The sequence below is a fragment of the Melospiza melodia genome, chromosome 15 (genome assembly GCF_035770615.1).
Source record: "Melospiza melodia melodia isolate bMelMel2 chromosome 15, bMelMel2.pri, whole genome shotgun sequence".
In the NCBI taxonomy this organism is placed as follows: domain Eukaryota; kingdom Metazoa; phylum Chordata; class Aves; order Passeriformes; family Passerellidae; genus Melospiza; species Melospiza melodia.
The window spans coordinates 18,902,509-18,918,371 of NC_086208.1; the positions used below are offsets into that span (position 1 = coordinate 18,902,509).

Sequence of the window (15,863 nt, forward strand, 5' to 3'; positions counted from 1 at the left end):
CCTTAAACCCGCCTCCCCGCAGGAGCCGGGGGAGGGGGAAGGAAGAGGAGGGCGGGAGGAGACGGGGGTGGGGGCTCCGAGCCGCTCTTTTCCCGGCGCAGAACCAAGTCACAGCAGCATCTCTCGGGCAGTCGCTCCGGGATGCAGGGCTGGGCGCACCAGCGCATCCCCGGCTCTCGCAGGCGCTGGGCTGAGGCTGCGCTCCGCTCCCCTCCCCCTGGATTCTCGCTTTGACGTGCGGTACCAGCTTCAGAGCGCAGAAACTTTCCCGTTTCCTGCGGCGCTGACGCTGATTTTTGGCTTATTCGTTTGGTGATGGTTGGTTTGGCATCTCGTTGTTTATTTAACCGTTTGTTGTTTCGGGGAAGGGGGATCTAGTCCTGATGCCTTGGGCTTTGTGTATGTGTTTTGGGTTTTTTTTTCTCTGCCCGATTCAATTAAAACACATTCAATAGCCTAGAAGGACAAAGAATCAGACTGCCACCCCGGCATCCCAAGGTTGCCGCCCGAACATGTGGGAATGAGGAGGCAAACTGTAGCCGAGGCAGAAACACTTGGTGGTTCAGCCGAGGCAGGAGATGGGGGGAAAGCACGGCTCTGCCTCCTGCGGCTCAAACACCGCGATCTCCCGAGCAGAGACCCCTCAGACTCCGCGGATGTGCTAGAGGGAGATCATGCAAACTTCTGGACCCGTTTCATGTGCCGGGTTTGCTAGCAGCGGCACGCACGCAGCTGGAGGAGCGGGCACACGCGGGCGGGCACACGCAGCTCGCAGCGCCTACAGCAGCCCCTGCGCGGGGAGACGCTGCCTCGAGCCGATACCGCGCGGGGTTCAGGGGATGCTAACGGGGAAAAGCGCCGTGGAAAATTTACCTCTGCTCTAGCATCCTCTACCGTCCAGAGCATCTGCCCTTGCTCTGTCACATCGACTGCATCGCTGCTGCTCCCGGGTGGCTCAGTGCCACCGCATGCTCAGGCAGGCATCAGCCACGGAATGAGTCGCACCCCACGGCTGTCATTTTCTTCCTGAAAGATGTACCAGAAGTTACAAATGCATAATGATTAAAATCATTAGACCAAAAGGCTCATGACAGGTGATTTGAACAGCTGCACTAACTTAGCTCTTAGCCAGCAATCTTATGCTTGCACAGGCTTTTCAAGATTAAATGCTCTACTTGTGTTAGGTACTATTACTGATTATATTCTAATTAGAATAACAATATTGGCTGCGATCCTGCTTTTTTAACATCTCAGTATGCAAGAAACACAAGACCAAGTGCCTTTTTGATAAAGGACCAAAAGGATTAATAGAACATTTTTTGTCACCGTAGCCACATGATGAATCCCCACATTGTACAGTATTTTATGTCCATATGAGGCTGCCAAAATCCTTTGTCCTGCACTGTGTGTTTCTTGGTCACGTGCCAGTGCATGACTGCAGGTGATGGCAGTGTTTCAAAAAGGACATTGTTTGGGCCAGGATTGGTACATTGGCTCCATAAGGGACTCCCTGCAACCTCCCAAAAAACTCCTTCACTCCAGCACTGCCTTTGTGCCCCCAGGTTCCCAGCCTTGCCTTGCCTGGCTGTGCTGGTTTGCAGCAGCCCCCTGAGCCCGCAGCATGGGGCACTGGAGAATCCCTGGGGGCTGGAGCGATTCCTCCTCCCCTACATCTTTCCCAGGCCCAGTTCTGCTCCCTCCCTGGCTCCACAAGCTATTTTTCTTCATTACCCATGGCTAAGGCAACCTAAGCAGGTTCTGCAGCAGTACTGGTACCTGAGGTGAATTCCTCACTATCTTTCTCCACCTGTTTTAAATTATTTTTAACCAAAATCCTAATGATGAATATCAATAATAAATTAGCAATCGTGTTCATTTATTAAATTATTTTCAATATTTAATACAATTCAATAGATGAAATTTGAACTTGATTTATTGAATAAATAAAGATAATTAGGTTTTGTTGTTTGTCTAAGAATATTAAAAACCACCAGTTGCTCTATACTGATGCCATTGTTTAGAACTCAGTTTTGTCACCAGTTTCCATTTGGGGAACTATTTAGCATCCCTGATCTTCCTTTTTAAATGGTAAGAAGAGCGAGACTAAACCAGACTGCTTAAAATTAATTAGGCAAGCCTGCTGTGACAATTTTTTTTCTTTGTCTTTCAGTGTTCTCTGTAAAACTTTCCAAAGAAGTGGCCTGTCAAACTATGAGTTCTCCGGACACCAATGAAACACAAGACATTACATTCTGCTGTATGACTTTTGACAGATATTTGAGGCAAAGCATTCAGCCCCACTCTTCTTGCTCATATAAAATCCCATGCAGCTCAGTAATTTGCCATGGAAAGTTCTGGCATTCTCTGCACTCTGGTTGTCTGCTTGCAGGAGTGTAGATGTCAGTAAATGCCAACGGACGTGGCCATGGATGCTTCTCCATTTGAGGCTGACTACTGGAATACTCATTTCTTCTTGGTGTCTATTTAAATGCAGCCACCTTCTAAAAGACATTCAGTGCAAACAGCACTAGATTGCAGCACAGTGGTTCTAGTTCAGTGCTTCTGTTTTTAAAATGTGTAGTTTACAAAAAAGATATATAAAAAAGACAGTTTGGCTTCTTTCTTATTATTGTTGACTCAATGAGTCTAGGCTAGAGTTATAACTCTGTAAACTCCAGCTGAATCTTCAAGCTTAGCCAGATTCTTTCATAAATCAGATTGAGTTGCTGAGATTCTGAAGGACAAAATAACTCTCAGTTATGAGTGCACAGCTTCAGTTTGGTGAAATGATATCTGGTTATCCCCAAAAAACCTGAGCACCAACACGAAAATGAGAAAAGAATTTGAAAAAAAAGGGGGGGGAAAAATTCAGGAGTGTATTACAAGAGTGACTCTGCACAGAAAACTGCTTAATAATTCTGCTGATAAAGTGTGAGCCAGAGAAGAATTCATTTCCCTCTCCCAGAGCTCAGCTGGGGTGACAGGAGTTTAAAGAAGAGCAGCTCTTTCATAAAGGTGAGCAGGTATGTCCTTCACACAGACAACAGGAGTTTGAAAACACTGAAGGCACTGCAAGCTCTGCTGTTGGCTTTTGGGAAGGCAGAATTTTACCCTTTGAAAAGATCTGCTGAGTAAAACCAGCCACTTGTACACGTTTTCTCTTCAAAGTCCATTCACCTTTCAAGAGCATTTTGCTGCTTTCATTTGCTTGCTTCTACATGTCCAATTCAAAACTTGTTCCTCTCCACTTTTTCATTTTCCATATGTTCTTTTTGCTTAAAGGGGAAATTGGGCCTCAGGAAACAACAGCAAACTGAATCCTGCTGGTGTTTGTAAAAGCACAAGTTATCAACACTGGAAAATGATTATACTGTTAATATCAAAGCCCAAGAAATTAAATATGCATCATTTGTGTCTGAATGAACAATTACTATTGAAAATAATGCCTGAAAAAGAAAAACAAAGCTTTTCAGACATAACATGAATTTTAACTTGTTTTTTTTTTAGAAAACCAATCAGGGTTTTAGTTTATGCATCATTCTGTTCCCCACAATAATACTCTGTCTGTGCAATCAGTGATGATAAATGGTACATAATTGTAAACTTGATATTGGTTTTCAATATTGAATTCATCATCCTGTCCTCTTAACACATATTAAATACTTTAAAGAATTTATGTATTTGTTTGATTTATCTGTGATTTTTTTCCAATATGTAAAATTTATTAGTTTTCTAGTTTTTGAGGAACTAAGAGTAGACAACATCATTAATACCACTGAATAATAGTGTTGGCCTCATTTATGCCTGACTCCCTTTTACCAATACAAAGTGTCCAAATCAAATACAAACATATTAGTTGTAGGCAGTGTAGAAAATACAGTCTGAACTAGAGCCAGTTCTGCCCAGGTTTTGTTTGACTTTCCCAATCCATCCCTGATCTCTCCAAATAAGGACAGCAAGAATCACGTTCATTTATCTTTTCCCACATGATGGACCCATTACAAATACAAAGATTCACTCAAATTGTCTCAGTGGTCTCAAAGAACAAGTAATGACAACATGATCAGAAAACATTAATCCTGCATTACAGTAGAAAATATGCAGGAATTGTTCATCTAATTCCAACAGACACTATGCATTTAGGGCCTGGTTCAATCATGCCAATTGTTTTTTTCATTAATACAGCTTTTAAGTCTGCTCTCCAATCCTAATAAAAAGGACACTCAAAATGAGTTAAGAACTGGCCAGTGACCAAGGGGTTTGTGTAAATCTTGACCTATAGAAACTCAAATTCCACTCTTAATCCTTTGTGTATTACCATCATTCTTAGTGTCCACTATTTCTCTTAATCAGGGTTTCTGCACTGCTCCAGGGCATGACATTATTTTCTGCTTAGTATGATGTGAATTTAAAAATAAACAAAGGACTTGGTAAAGCTGAAGTAAATAATTATGCAATGATGCAAATGAAGCCATAGCCTTCATTCAGCTGAACTGTAGCTGGTTATTTCAGGGAGGAATTTGATCCACTAACAAAAACAGCAGAGAAATTCAGTTGCACACAGCTATTACTCCTTTTATTATAAAGGAAACTGGGTAAGAGACCAGCCTCCCACAAAGGGATGAGTGGAACTCTGTGCTGCAGCATGGCTGTGACAGCTCTGTGGCATGAACACATCAGCTCTTTGGATGGATCAGAATGGCCTGAGCGTGTAAGAGAGCTCCATGGAATCCTGCTTGGCTCCAGGAGCTTCAGGGTGTAATTCTGTAGGAAACAGGACCCCAAGTACACCCTGGTATCCAGAATGACATTCTGCCTTTATTTGGAGCACATGACCCTGGTAAGTATTGGGGAATGACATCAAAACAGATTCAAATCACTCTGCAACACCTAAATTCTTATTAATGTTAATGAGAGCAATGCATATGAACTGAGAAGCCAAGAGGCCCCTCCCCCTGAAAAAATAGGAAAAGCAGCATTTATAATACATAATTAACAGCAATGTCATATAGGTCAGACTGCAAGGGTTGGCTTCTTAGTGCAAATTCCTGTGTGGACAACAGCAAGATGAGATTTTTTTCTTTTATCCAGAAAATTCACACTGCAACTGAAGCAAGAAACCAATCGCTTCCAAGCACACCTTCACCTTCTGGTTCTGAAAGGACAATTTACCTGCCATGTTCCTGTGTGTCTGCAGGAAATCCCTCCTAGTACTGCCTCAGGTAGAATCAAGGCTGTGGGAGAAACCCAACCAATTCCCAACTTTCCAACACCAACCAGGCATTTACAGGTTGAACATTATCAGCTGCATTTGTGATTGAGTCAATTATTTGAATATTCCCCATCCTGAGTTTGTATCTCTTTGAATTTCTCTTTCACCTCCACCTAAACCCAAAGGCTGGAACAGCCCTGAGCAAGCACAGACCAAAACAGGGGCATAGACCCAGGAGCTAAAGAAGAATCCTGATTCTCTCCATCTGCCTACACCAATGCAACGAGGTTTCCCAAAGTTCTGCTCCTTCACAATGGATCCCAAAAGCTGCTCTCCCTCAGAAAATTCCCATTTGGAGAAAGCTGACCAAACTTCCAAGTGATAGCAAGCCAGAAATAGAGTTAAAATATGGACTGAAGCAGACCAAAGTTGGTGCTTAGTATTCTGGAAGAAGTCCATAGGATAGATTCATTCAGATCTTACTTACAAATACTTCTAAATATGCTGGGGCAAATTTATGATCAAGCTTAGCTGTTTTCTTCAAACAGTTGTCTCCAGATAGATAGAATATTAAGGAGAGAACTTAAATCTGCAGGAAATGTAGTGTTACAGCAATTGGCATTATTTGGACACATTGTGGAACAATGCTGCTCAGCTCTGCTTTTATCAAAAGAAATTCTGAGTTCACTGCTCTTGTACTCAGTGAGGAATGGGTTTGATTACAGAAAGAAGAGAGAAGCTGAAAGAAGCTGTGAATTTATCTTTAGGATCGATTTCTGCAGAAATTTTTACCCTGAAGTTTTAGGAACTAGTTGAATGCCAGCACTGAATATAAATATTCTCTGCACTGAACCTCTTCCCTGCAAAAGCCAGAGTCCTCATTCCCAGTCCAAAATTCTGCCACTTGTGTATCTCAGTGCTGTGGTCTCCTCTCTTCATCTGCAATGGGCTCAGCATGAGACCTTAGGAAAGAGGATCATTTGAATTTTTATCTGCTCTGGAAATTTTGTTACTGCCTTTATTCATCACTGCAGAGATGAGCAGCCTGCAAAGCCAGTCCCAGCACAGCACCTTATCCTGTAGCAGTGACATCTGAGGATGCACCTTAGTCTGATTGTAATGACCCTTGGACTGGACCACACATTATTTTACGCTTCACTTTCCTCCCTGCAAACGTGGAAACAGCATTCCATGTGCTGGATAATATTGACTTCTGCTCAGAAACTGTTTGTCTTGCATGTGCTACAGAGATGAAAATTAAAATGGACATTTTGAAATTTTGGAATGTTCAAGGAATTATGTTCATTGGTGTTTACATGTAAAAAAGAAACCAAGCAAATCCTAGCAGAAATTCCTGAAAGTTCATTCTTGTTTTCAAAGAAAATCTAAGAAAACTTGGCTGCAGGTATTTCTTTTCATTTTCATCCAGCTCCATAGTCATTCACAGAATTCTAAGTCAGGATCTAGCAGGAGTTGTACTCAAAATGACAGCCTGCCGAGATGCATTTATTTCTCTGGTTTGCCACTTTACAAGGGAAAAAAACACATTTCCAAGATATTTTTGGTAACGTATGACTAAGTAGCAAAATTAAAACTAGGAAATTAATAACTACATGGCATTTCAATCCCATCAACTCTAATCAACATAAATCCATTCTAATTAAAACCTGCAAATCCTGAGGATACCAAAGAGATGGCCCTCTGTTAAAGGGAGATGGCAGCAACAGGTACCTTCCATACAGATGGAGAGGATGCAAATTTCTGAGAGGCAAAGATGAAGCTGTACTAGAAGTTGTATTTTTAGACTACCACTAGACCCTAATAATCTCAAACTGGTGAAATAAAAAAGCCTCATAAATTTTTCCCTTTAAAACTTAATAAGCACTTTGACAATCTAAATGAAGGAGTGTACAGCTTTCAGGCTGAAAAGGGTCACTAAGTTTATCACAATCATTCCTACAGTTTTAGAATAAGATTAGCCCCCGGTAATCCCTAATTGGCAAAAACAAACACAAATTTTGTCCTTTAAAATTAAAAAAGCACTTTCACAAGCCTAACAGAGGATCTGAAGAAAGTGTGCAACTTCACAGCCTGCAAAAGGTTACCAAGTTTATCACAATCATCAAACCAGAAATAGGACAGAGATACAAAGCATGTTCTGATCAGAATGATGAATAACACACACCAGTTTAAAGAGAATAATAGAAATTATATAATTGCACCAGGGCCTTTGTTTCAAAGTCAAAACATCTCAGCTCTTGAGTCTGTCTTTAGGACTTGATCAAAAGCCCATAAACATTAACAAGATTCTTTGCACTGACTCCCCTGGGCCTTGCACATGTCCTTTATACAGCAGCTTGGTGCATCTTAAATCAGCTCAGGAAGCTCCTCGTCTCTCCTACAGTCCGTTCAATCTGGCACTTATGAGTGGCATCAGCTTTTAAATACAAAACCACAGATGCCAAATCTACCTGATCCTGGTAACTTTTCACATTATACCAAGATCAATAGCTCCCCCTCCTCCTACCGAACCAATCCAAAGTGAGTTTGGGTGTGTGTTATTTGTGCTCATCCAGAGCAGCTACTGCTGACACTGGGGTTTAAGGGGAGAACCCAAATTCACCCAGCTCTAAATCAGCTCTTTTAAAGCAGGCCTCTTTTGTCTGTTGGTGGTTTTTATCCCCAACCAGCAGAGATGAAACAAATGCGTGTGTTTGGCAGCAGTGGCTGTCACCCTGCCAATTAGCTCAGCAGGAAGCAAACAACCTGCTGACCTTCCTGGGCCAGCGACTCTCCAAGGCAAGCAAAAGGGGCTGTGCTCAGTAGCTCAGTGCTGCTATCATCATATTCCACCCCAAGCTTACCACACCATTCCCTGGAGTCACAGCAACAGTCCAGAGCCACAGGAGTGTAGAGCTGCAGGGAACCAAAGCCATCATTATGGCTGGTGGTTTCCAAACTTTATTTGTGAAATCATAACAAGGGTTGTCTTTATTCTGTTTGCAAGAGGCACTGACATTGAGGGGGTCTGGGGGTCTGTGCAGGAGTCCGGAGGGCTGGCAAGGATTTGCCAGATGAGAAAGCCTGGGAATCACTGATTTTACTACTGTGGCAAGGCACAAGATACACCTGACTACTCTTAACATGTTTATTTCACATGTTCTTACAAATTGCCACACAGTCTCTTTATGCAAACTGTACCAGAATTTAATACACTGATGTTGCTCAAGAATATTTAATGCTAGCTGTAGTTTCCTTTTCAAAACTGCAGGTTATGGTTTGGCTGTTGTTTTTTTTTTGCTCACAATGATGAAAAAATAGAACATCACATATATAAATGCTTGGACAGCATGGTATTTAGAAAAGCAAGAATATAAAATCCATCATTTTTATCCATTCCATTCTGCTGTGATGTCCAGTGGTGATAGCTTAGTAAAATACCTACTCCTTCTGTGTTTTCAGTGGGAGGCAACAGCTGTAGCTGGCCTTTGCTTTAATGTAGCATGGTCTGCAATCAGGATCCAGAGCTGAGAGGACTTTGCTGGATAATGAGGAAGGCAGCTTCAGCAAGGTTCCTCAGCTCTGAGCACACACCCTTTTCAGGTGTAGCTTTCATCTAAGTCTCCCCTGCATGTCATTCCATTGGATCAAATCAACAGGAGAAGCTGAAAAGCAGGCTGAGATAAAAATGTGTTGGGATACAGAAAGATGCTTTAATAGATAAAAAGCTACAGTCTCTTTTAGAAAGGATTTTTCCACTTTGTATTCCTATTGTCTGAAATCAGGCCTGAATAGAAGAAGATGACTTGATAAAATATAGGCAAAAAATCATATAAGGAAATAATGGAAATGCTGTTATGGATTTTTGTGAGTATAAATAGTTTCGGAAATGAAACTGTCAAGCCCAGCATCTGAAATGCTGTAGAAATAAAGTCACTTTAATGGTCAGCCTGCTGCAACCACATAAACATTCCCTAGTTCCTTTCACAGCCCAGCATCTTGTAAATTTTTTTTTTTTTTTTAATCTGACATATGGGGAGACATTAGTTGGAGACTGAAGGAGACAGAATCTAAAAGAGAAGCAGGAATGGATCAAGAGAAGATAAGGAACAGAAATCATCAACAGGAGATATTAAATTCCGAAAATGAAACTTGAAGGGATGGGCCATTCTAGAATGGGAAAAAAAAAAAAAGGGGGTGGTGAGATAAGCTGGAAAATAACATGGTGAACTCAATTTTAAGCAAAAATATTATACAGAAATAATCTGAGATTGCCCCTCCTCTTCTTCCATGCTTCTGAAGGTATGGGCTGCCATATCTGTAAGAGCATTCCTGGCACCTGACTGTAAGTCCAGGACAGTTCTGTCCCACAGCTGGGGCTGCCCTTTGGCTTTCCTGGTGCACCAGCAGAAAACCTTTCCCTTACCTGCAGCTGCACCAGCTCATCCAGCATGGGGACACCTGCTCACACTGGTGCTGTGCACTCCCTCCACACACTGACTTCTGCAATGTGCAGCTGGGGAAAGAGTAGAAAATTACCTAAAATAAGCATCAATGTAAAAAAATCAGGCAGTCTCTCAAGTTAAATGAGTATTTTGGTATTTGATTGGCATTCTAATGTCCTTCACATCCTCAGAAACTTCCACATCTTATCAGCTGCCACAAACTACTAGCTCAAGATCCAATTTCTTCCTCTAGAAACATTTTTTGTATCTTGTTTTTCTTAAATTTTATTACCCATTAGACTGTTTCCTCAGTATAATGGCAGTTCGGTCTCTTTCAGAAATATATATTGTGTACAATCCAGAAATATAAAATGTATAAAATCTGCCTAGTATCTTCATAAAGCAGAATTAAATTTCCTATTTGCATTCAAGGGTGATGAACCAAGAGAATGGATTTTTGGCTCCAACCCTGGCTGGGCCACTGAGCTGCCATATGACTCCAGGCAAAAAATCTGATCTTCTTTAATTGAAGCAGTTAAAAATTTGGCTAAGAAGCAAGATCTTTCTGAAAAGCATCAGCCTTTGACCTCAGCTTGCAGGAGTAAATGCACCTCCAAAGTCTCAGGCTGAATGATGCAAGATGGTTTTGCAGTTATCTATCCCTAGAAGCGATGTGGTTGCTCACATCACTTTGTATTTTCAGCATAATAAGGAACAGCACCATTTAGTGAGGTGGTAAGAAGCAGCACTTTGGTGGTTCTGTCAGGTGTTTGGGACCAAGAGGACAGTTTTTGACCACTGACTTACTTCAATTGGACTTGTGTGTGAAAGCAGTGGAGAGGAAGGAGCCTTGCATGCAGACCCTGCTGCCAGGAAAGCAAGTGAAGAATAAAGGTGTAATTTCGCTTGCAGGAGCTCAGCCTAGGTAGAAAACAAACATCAGTTACTGGTTTGTGTTCCCACAGTTGATGATCAGATCCTTCCCATCCCTAAGACACAGAGGGATAACTGGAGTCCTGAGGCCAGGATGAGCAAGGCCATTGGATGTCTCAGCTCTCAGCAAGGGCCAAGGACCTGAGTTCCTTTGACTCCACACCGAGCGAGCTCGGCAGTCAGTATCACAACAAATTATTTCTTGCCTCATTTGTAAAAGCAGCAGGCAGGTGGTGAACACACTCTCACCTTGCCTCCCTCTAATGAACCACTTGAACCATATCAAGAATGAATTTTGCATAATGACTGCAATATGAAGTCGTAAGGAGCCATGCAGCATTTGTGATGGAAGCCTTGAGGACAATGACAAAGGCACCCATTAAGGATGTTCAGCAGCTGAGTGTCCCAGTAGAGTTGGGCAAACACTGAATTCCATTTCCCTTGGATATTCATTTGAATTTTTAAATGAGTTTCTTTGACTGTTCACATCTCTTTTGTGCTCACTTTCCATGAATAGCAAATGAGCTTTAATAAGGGGAATAATCATGAAAAACACATTTTAAGCTTGAACATTTGCCAAATGAAAACCTCCAATTGCACAATAAGTGGTTAGCAGTACATATGTCATTTTATGACTTTTACATTCAATTAAAAATATTCACTGTTGGTCAGTTATCACACAGGGACATCAAGGAAACCCAAATAATATCACTACATACAGAACAGGACAGCACAGGTTAAAGGATTACTATGTACAACTAGATATTCCTGAATTACTTGATGATTGAAATTTAGTTCTTGACAATAATTACAAAAAAAATACCTTGAAATCTTGTATTCTTTCCTCTGTAATTTTTTTTAAGAGTAACCTGTTATTTACCCAGCCCTGCCAGGCAATATGATTTGCCAGAGGATAGAGCAGTTATGGGCGTAAAATCTTTGCTCAAGGGCTTTTAGTAAGAAGAATTTAAGGCACCTAAGATGCACAGCTGCAGCCCAGAAATGCAGTGTAATACATTTTCCTTTAGTTTCCTTTTATACATCATTGAGCTCTCAAGGAAAACCTCTTATATCTCATTTGTAGAGCAAATCACAACTGCAGAGTTCCCCATGAGTCAACCCCATTTAATTTCTGCTGATAGGAGCCTAAGAGGGAATTAATCAGCTTCACCTAGAAACTTCTTATTATTTTGAAAGCAGGGGGGTAAAAAGTCACCCTTGCTACTCCGTTTTTTATTTACTGGGGTATATAAATAAATAAACCTTAGTGTGATATTGTGCAGCACTGACCCCAGGCTTGAGTGAGATGTACCAGAGGGAGCACTCCCAATCTGGAAGTGGGTGGAAAATCTGACCTGTTGGGTCTTTCCAGCTCTGACCACCATTATCCTCTGAACCCTGCAGGAACTGCTCTGGGGGCTGAGACAACCCTGAGCATCATCCCAGTGCAAAGATCCCACCCAATCAAATGCATTTTGATGACAAATGATTGATATGGGGGCCTTCTCCTTTGATCCAAATTGTTTTCATCATTTCTAGCATAGCAAATAGAAGCATATTTTATGAAAGCAGAAATTCTGGACTACACCAAGGTATTCTCAGCTGCAAACAACCTAAAGCTCTCTGAAACAAACACTCTAATCATCTCAGCATAAAGGCTTTTTCCCCTTTAAATAATACTTAGGATCTCTCATCAGTAAGTACAGAGGGAAAGCCTTGGATAAACTAAGCCAAGGCACAGAAAATAAGTGAAACACAAGAGTACACAGCTTTGCATTCCGTTCTGTAAACTTTTGAACTGCATCCATGGAAGAAAAGGGTGGGGGAAAGAAGATCAAATGCATGCTATAGTAAATATCAGGTATTGTGATAAATTGCTTTTATGCTTCCAATAATTGTAAACATCGTGTAGTTTCATATTCCTGACATGCTTGAAGAGATCTGCAAGCCTTTTTTTATTATTATTTTATTATAGAGCAGCATCCCTTTCTAGTTTATTTTGTGGAGAAAATTGTCTCTTTATGCTATAAACAACTGCAAGCAGTTTGTTCAGGGAAGCTGAAAGGTGGAATTTTAGCCCATCAGAGACGGGCAGGGAAGGAAAGTTCCCATTTCAGCCCAAACTCGATTACAGAGCGTCCCCCAGCGGGGGTGTCCGGCACTGCGAACGCCAAGGACGAGCGGGGCATTGGCAATGCACGGGGAATATTCGGAAGCCCAAAAATGCACGAGTAAAAAATCGTTTTCTTTTCGCTAAAACGAGAAGAAGATTAGCATTCTCTTTGTAACGCTGTATAAGTGATTTTAAAGGATAAATGAGATAATCATCAGTCAAAGTGCAATCCTAAGCAAAATAACAGTCTAATTAACATGAGATCTGACAAAAACAATTAAAGGAGGGTGACATAATTAATGCCAGTGGACACGGGATTACATAAAACAGACATTGTTAAGATCATCTGATATCTTTCTTTTTTATGAGTGCAAGGAATGGCATATTAATCCTGAGACCTTTCTAGATGGGGGTGCAATTTTTACAATACTTGGCTTTTACTGAGCCAGCGATCCAGGAGAAGGAATCTCCAAGAGAAAAGAACATTTATCAAGTTTAGGATGAGTTAGAAGGAGGTGCTGAATTGCCAACTGCTCCACAATTGCTTTAAGAATGGGAGAACCAACTTCAAAAATATGCTAGAAGATAATCAAATCTTGCATCCTCTACCTCAGTCACAGAGTACTCAGAGGAAAAGAAAATATATAAAAAGGCCTTTTTCAAATGGAAAGATACAATTTCTATTGATTCCATGACTGTGTGGATCCAGATTTATCTCCTGCCTCTTGTTTGTGCATTTGTCAGATGAGTCAGGCTTGGGAAACTGGAGCCAATTGCTGGAATTCTCCAGTGACCCCAAATTTCTTTGCCCAAACACTTCTGTTAAAAGGTAACACTGAAATGTGTCCTGCATCTGCTGACAGGGAGAGCTCCTGAGGGGCTCCCACTTCTCATCCCAGGCAGGCACAGCTTAAAGACTTCTATTGCCCATGTGAAAACAAAAGCTTCTCTAGCACTGGCTGGTGCTATCCACAGGGGCATTGCACAAAGTGAGGAGCACATTCTATCAGGATTTTTTTCTTTACAAAGCACTTTATGAAGTTAAGCTGTATGAAGCAATGTATGTCCCATAGTTCTGCAAGCAGACTGCATTTCATCTTTATTCTTCAACATTTGGGAAGATCGTCTAATATGGATACAACAACATTTTTGCAACTTTTAAACAATTAAACATGCACATGTTATCTTGCTAGTTTTGGCTGTCCCTGCACAAACTTCTTGCCCTGTGTAAAGACAATTACCAGATCAGCATGAAATACCAGAGCAGGAAAGTTCATCTCTGATCTCATAGGGACAAATTCAGCTGTCAGATAAAGTGACAATAGCTCTCTTTGGCTCTAGTGACTCCAGCTTGGCCTCTTGCAACCATTTGAGGTTTCTTCTAAGAGAGGAAGGAAGTGGAGAAACTCAAGAATGATAAAACTGTTCAGACTGGGATGTTATAAATACACGTGCAACTACTCAACTGTATCCCCAGGGCATGAACTTGGCCCAAAGGTCTTCTATTTTCCTCTGTGAAACTGCACAAATGGGAGCAGTGATCTCAGCTACTTCTATTTAATTAACCTTTGTTTTATTACAGTCATTGAATGTCACTGAGTAAGCACACTGGTCTGCATTCCTCACTGTGTCAGCAATCAGCATCTGCTACATTTCAAACTCAACTAAATGTCTTTTTTTACCAAATGCTGAGTTTTTCTTACCCTTTCTATCAGTATGGGTTACTTCATCTTTGCTCCTGCTGAACAAGAGCTCCAGCATTTTGCTCTCCTTTTCCCTTCACATCCTGCTTACATAATATATCTGAAATCATCCTGACTCCCAAACCCAAGTCTACACTTTGGTCGTCTCTCACTAAGTTATAACACCTCCTCCTCCTCAGATGTTTGAGAACTTGGCTTCTGCAAATCAGCTTCTTACAGATGGCGCTTCCATTTACTGGCACAAATTGGTTACTCAGAAGTATTAGTCATTGGAGATACACATTTTATAAAACATGTGAAAAATAAGAAGTAGAATAAACAGGAACATACAGTGACATACTGCCTTGGCTCTTTCCCAGTGGTTTTTTCCCTCCTAAGGACAAACACTACACAGCTCTCACCATGTATTTATGTTCAAGTGAAGTTATGGTGTAGGCAATTATCATTTGAGAAAGTATGAATGCTTATCTAAGAGTCAAAACAATCATCTCCAAAATGCCACACTAGCAGCATTACAGACACAGAGCACTGACTCAGACCCAGAGACACTGCTTCGGACTCCTGACCTTCCACTGCTTTTCTGGTTCGTCTTGGACTAGACTTCATCTGTCAGTGCTGTGAAATAAATTGTCATTAGGGCTGCCTGCTTTCCTTACACACCCTTGGCCTTGATGCCCACCTCCCGGAGTGCTCTGGCATGTCAGCACACAAAATTAGGGGTGAGAAACGGACCTGGAATTTCTCCTGGAAGATGCCGTGAAAGACCATGGAGGTTCACACAACTGCATTCCTCACTTGAAGGGAATCGGCCCTCTGTGCTCGCCCAGCCAAGCCACACAAGCCTGGGCTCCCTCAGGGCTTGCACTGGTCGGGCTCCCCTCAGCCCTCTCCCGCCCGCCCCTCAGCTCCGGTTCCAGTTCCCTCAGCCGGCCCGTTCCCTCAGCTCCGGTTCCAGTTCCCTCAGCCGGCCCGTTCCCTCAGCTCGTCCTCGCTGTCCCTCAGCTCCGGTTCCAGTCCCTTCAGCTCGGTCCCGCCCGTCCCTCAGCCGCTCCGGTCCCCTCAGATCGCCCCGGTCCTCTCAGCTCGTTCCCGCCCGTCCCTCAGCTCGTTCCCGCTGTCCCTCAGCTCCACTTCTAGCTCCCTCAGCTCGCGTCCCCTCAGGTCGCTCCCGCCCGGTTCCCTCAGACTCTCCCCAGTCCCCTCAGCTCCATCTCGCCCAGTTCTCTCAGACCGCCCCGGTTCCCTCAGCCCGCCCCACCCGCTCTCTTCCCGCCCCTCGGTTGAAGCCGATCCCCGCGCTGTGACCCCGCGCCCCGCCCCGCGCAGGCGCCCCGGCAGTCGCGGCCTCAGGGCCGCCGGTCCCCGCCATTGCCGGCCGGTGCCCCCGGTCCCCGCCGCCCCGATGCTCCGCACGGAGAAGGTGCTGCAGCTGCGGGGGCAGCAGGGCCGCGCCGTGC

The 15,863-nt window shown here is 42.8% G+C and overlaps 1 long non-coding RNA gene across 1 annotated transcript; it reads left to right on the forward strand.

Moving 5' to 3' along the window:
- Positions 1–20: 20 nt before the first annotated feature.
- LOC134425035 (uncharacterized) lies at positions 21–3,676 on the forward strand. Its single transcript, XR_010029576.1, has 2 exons — positions 21–318; positions 2,171–3,676. It is a non-coding gene; the product is annotated as an uncharacterized LOC134425035 (long non-coding RNA).
- The last annotated feature ends 12,187 nt before the right edge of the window (positions 3,677–15,863 follow it).